At 40.1% G+C, this 4,825-nt stretch overlaps 1 pseudogene across 1 annotated transcript; it reads left to right on the top strand.

Moving 5' to 3' along the window:
- The first annotated feature begins 235 nt into the window (after positions 1–235).
- On the top strand, positions 236–4,182 carry LOC149579966 (uncharacterized; annotated as a pseudogene). Its single transcript, XR_016352946.1, has 2 exons — positions 236–3,426; positions 3,534–4,182. The product of XR_016352946.1 is annotated as an uncharacterized LOC149579966 (transcript).
- Positions 4,183–4,825: the final 643 nt, after the last annotated feature.

The raw sequence follows: 4,825 nt of genomic DNA, 5'->3' as shown, positions 1-4,825 counted from the left end.
AAATTGGAAAAACAAAGAACGGCCATGATCAATTTCATGGTCGTCCAAGGGCTCTGACTAATACTGCACCATTGATTGAAACAATTAGGCCGACTTCTTTCATAACGAACCAATAGAACTCTTCCATGAATAAAATTAAATAGGTCTGATGTATCAGTATTACTGCCCCAAAGGAAACTAGCAATAATGATTCGAACTGGTGTCCTGAATCTAGGTAATAGTGTGGTACAATTATTAATGTAGCTCATCTTTCAAACTTCTTCTTGTGCGCGTCCACTGAAGAAAACGTCTCTCAGGTTCCACATATTACTTTTCACATTTATCCTACTGCTACCCGGCGGCCATCTGCAAATGCAGACTATTTCTCTTGCAGATATGAGGACAGGATTCCAAGGACGCTTGAATAATAAAGGTCTGTTTATTTTCTTCCCACTCTTGTTTACTTGTGTGTTGCCTACACTCTGTCAGAACCAAATGGACGCACAGGCTTTACTTGAATTAAAAATGTCCCTGAAAATAGATCCAACTTTTTCACTTTTTAATTGGGTTGCTGGGAATTATGTGTGCAATTGGACTGGAATAACTTGTGATGACAAACAACGCGTAGTAAGTGTGGTTCTGAAATTTAAGATGCTGAGCGGCCAGATTCCCCCACATATCGCCAACGTCTCCTTCCTCAAAACTCTTGACCTCTCTTACAATTATTTGTATGGCTCCATTCCCCGTGAATTTGGTAAAATGGAGAACCTACAGTACCTTAACTTGCATGGAAATCATTTGCAAGGTTCAATTCCGCCTAGTTTGCAAGGATGCAGAAGCCTGCTCCAACTAAATCTGCAGAACAATTTCCTGAGCGGAAGCATACCGTCAAAGCTGAGTTCATTGCACAACTTAGAAAGACTTCTGCTGGGCTCAAACAATTTGACAGATGTCATCCCACAAGAATTAGCAAATTGCTCTGCGCTCAAAATCATGCATCTCGGCGCAAACCTTCTAGCCGGACGAATCCCCTCTAAATTTGGTGCTCTCAGCGATTTAAGAGTACTAAAATTGAAAACAAATAGGCTTTCGGGAGAAATCCCCAGGTCTCTAAGTAACTGCACAAGATTGCGTTACTTGTCACTGTCGGAGAATATGCTTGAGGGACCGATTCCATCTGAAAATTTCAGATCATTGTCCAGATTAGAATATCTGAATCTGCGCAAAAACAAGTTTGTAGGGACAATTCCAGAGGATATAGGCTATAACCAGCCCAAATTGCAAGAGATTTACCTGGACCACAATACTCTAAGCGGTAGCCTCCCTAAATCTCTTGGAAATTGTTCGGCTCTCTCTATTCTTCAGACAGACGATAACAAGTTGAGTGGAATGATACCCCGAGAGATAGGGATGCTGACTCAACTACGGTCAATTACGCTTAGCCTGAACAGCTTCCACGGAGTTGTTTTCCCTTTTCTCTTTAATTGTACACGACTAGGTAATGTTGAACTCCTGTTGAACAGGTTCGAGGGTTCCATTCCCGTTGAGATTGGTGTCAGGTTCAACCATCTACAATTTTTCTCTGTGGGGGGAAATCTATTCAGCGGTGAAATCCCAAAGTCTTTGGGAAATTGTTCTCAGCTCTTACTTCTTGATCTTGGTGGCAATCAGCTAAGTGGTAAAGTGCCTCGAGAACTGGGAATGTTAACTGCTCTGGAAATACTGAATCTAGAGACAAACAATTTGTCCACTGAAAGCTCTGGCAAAACATCTGTTTTGGGTATCCTTACCAACTGCTCCAATCTCAGAGATCTGGATTTGTCTCAAAACGATTTCTCTGACACTTTGCCGAGAGGCATAGGAAAGCTCCCTCCCATCCTATCGGAACTTTACTTGAGTTTTAACAGTTTCACTGGCAATATACCGCAAGAAATTGGCAACCTTACTGCGTTGACTACTCTTCATCTCGACAATAACAATGTAATCGGTGAAATGCCCCAAGCACTAAGCCGCCTGAGGAATTTACAGTCGTTATCTTTGAGCTCCAACAAATTCCGAGGCAGCATTCCAACGCAGCTGAAACAACTTGAAAACCTAGAATATCTATGGCTCCAACATAATCAAATCTCCGGAGACATTCCTTCATCAACGGGCACTCTCCAACAGTTAAGGAAACTTGACCTCAGTTACAACGAGCTTACAGGAAGGATACCAGATGCTGTTGGGCAATGTTATCGTCTGGAGTTGATTGACCTCTACCATAACAGCCTTGTGGGAAATATCCCTACGGAGATCTCAAACTTCCGTTCAATGACCTTTTACCTCAATCTTTCACACAATTCATTGACAGGAAGATTACCTTCACTGGGAGCAATGCAACTTGTTCAAGCCATAGATATTTCTGCTAATAAACTCTCAGGACCCATCCCTGGCGATATTGGCAGTTGCGTTGGGCTGAAGTACCTTAACCTGACCAAGAACAGATTGGGTGGAATAGTGCCAACATCAATAGGACAGCTCAAGAGCCTTGAGGTCATTGACTTGTCCTTCAATAAACTATCAGGACAGGTACCAAACAGTATTGCAAATCTCACAATGCTCCGCATTCTGAATTTCTCCTACAACAACTTGAATGGATCAGTTCCCAATCAAGGAGCTTTTAGACATCTAAGCGCAACATCTTTTTTGAGTAATCCTGGATTATGTTCAGTCTCAGGCCTGTTGAATTTACCAAACTGCACAAGCTCTTCTGCTGGCATCCGTCCGAACTGGTTTAACAGAGAAGTTGTTGTCTGTGTTTCAATTGGCATATTCCTGGCATTGTGTTGCATCCTAGGTGCGTTTTACGTATTCTTCAGAAAGAGTAAAAGAGAAGTATTCACAAATAATTTATTGGGAAAAGGTTTCATGCAAATCTCTAGCCAGGAGATTCACACAGCAACCGAAGGATTTAATGCTGCCAATTTGCTAGGAGTGGGTAGCTTCGGGTCGGTATACTGAGATTGGTGGCCGTTAAGGTATTCAATCAGGACCCTCGAAATTCATTTAAGAATTTCTATAATGAGTGCAGAATACTGAGCAAAATTAGACACCGTAATCTGGTCAAAGTGTTGTCTTGTTGCTCAACGCCAGAGTTCAAGGCTCTGCTACTCCAGTTCATGTCAAAGGGAAGCCTTGAAACACATCTGCACGGGGGTAGCCATCAGTTGAGTTTAAAGATGAGATTAAACATTGCCGTAGATGTGGCACACGCGATGGCGTATTTACACCATGATTGCTCTCGTCCTGTTGTTCACTGTGATTTGAAACCCTCAAATGTTTTAATGGATGAGAACATGACTGCCCATGTGGCGGACTTTGGGATAGCGCGTCTAATTCCTTCTACCGATTCTGCAAAGAGCAGCGGCACATCTAGAGTGAAGGGAACGGTAGGCTACCTTGCTCCAGGTAAATTTCTAAGCGATACGAAGTCCAAGCTTGTGTTAGATTATTTTATTTCTAGCTTTACTTTTTCCAATCTATTCGTTAGTTAATAAGAAGAATGACTGTTGTAGAATATGGATTGGGGGCAAATGTGACGACCAAGATGGACGTTTACAGTTTCGGAGTGGTGGTCCTTGAAATGATGACAAGAAAGAGGCCCACTGACGAAATGTTCACCGGAAACAAAACTTTGCCCAGTTGGGTCAGAAGGGCGTTTCCTGAAGCAGTCGAGGAAGTGATCGACAGAGAAATGGTGGGTGATGAGTTGCTTGCAGAGGAGGGTAGCATTGAATCCACAGAGCTGCTTAACTTGATTGGAATGGCGTTGCAGTGCACGAGGTACAGTCCAGGGGAAAGACCGACAATGAGAGAGGTGGAGGGCATCCTCGAAAGGATTGTGCATGGCTCAGCATATGGCAGGTTAGAGGGGCGTCCATCAGTAGAGAATTTAATGACACCAGGTGATAGATTTAGCCATCCAAGTGGAGGAACATCATCTTCAATTACTAATGAAAGTGGTACCAGTTAAGTTATCCAAGATCTTTCTTCAATGATCTACCCTATGATTTACTTTTTAGTTCCATATTATATATATTTATTTTACAAGCTAGTGTAGGTGTTTATTTTATGACCTGTAATTATTATATTGGCAATTTTAATTTACATTAGTATTAAGATTTAATATGTTTGATTAATATATATTTCTACAATTTTAAGTGATACCAGTTATATTATGCAATATTTTTCATCAATGATCCATTTCAAAACTATTTTATATATTTTTTTTTACAAACAAGTTTAGTTGTTTGTTTTATGAAATGTAATTATTATATTTGATTACTATATTTACAATTTACAATCTATTTAATATATTTTTAATTAACATAATCTTTTTATAATCTTAGTTAAAGTATTTATTATTAGTTGTTAACAGAAAGACATTAAGCCTGAATACATAAAATTATGGTTCTATAAGTCAACCAAATTTTCAAATATCCTTATTCATTGAGCTAAATTGTATAGAACCAAACTGTACCTAAACATATTATCAGAGCATGGCAATATCAAAATATCCAAACCAAGCAAGTATATGGAAAATAATCAAGATTTCTATTTACTCCTTAACTTGTAGAAGCTCATACCCTACATTTCACCCATAGAAAAATGGATGCAGCTAAGCTTCAAACAAAACACACCATTGACCAAAATTTAAAAAACCAAAAACATAGAAATGACAATTTACTAGAGAATCCTGAGAGAAGACGAGACCCCACAATAGAAGCCTTATCCTTCCAAAGGTCATACTTTTGCACTGCCAAGAGCAAAGACTCCTCCAAAACCACACCATGCTTAAACAACTTCC

This window comes from Cupressus sempervirens, chromosome 1 (genome assembly GCF_028749045.1).
Source record: "Cupressus sempervirens isolate cs-2001-9-10 chromosome 1, ASM2874904v1, whole genome shotgun sequence".
NCBI classification, from domain to species: Eukaryota; Viridiplantae; Streptophyta; class Pinopsida; order Cupressales; family Cupressaceae; genus Cupressus; species Cupressus sempervirens.
The sequence above is the reverse complement of the archived record's forward strand: the minus strand, read 5'-3'. Positions and strand labels throughout refer to the sequence as shown.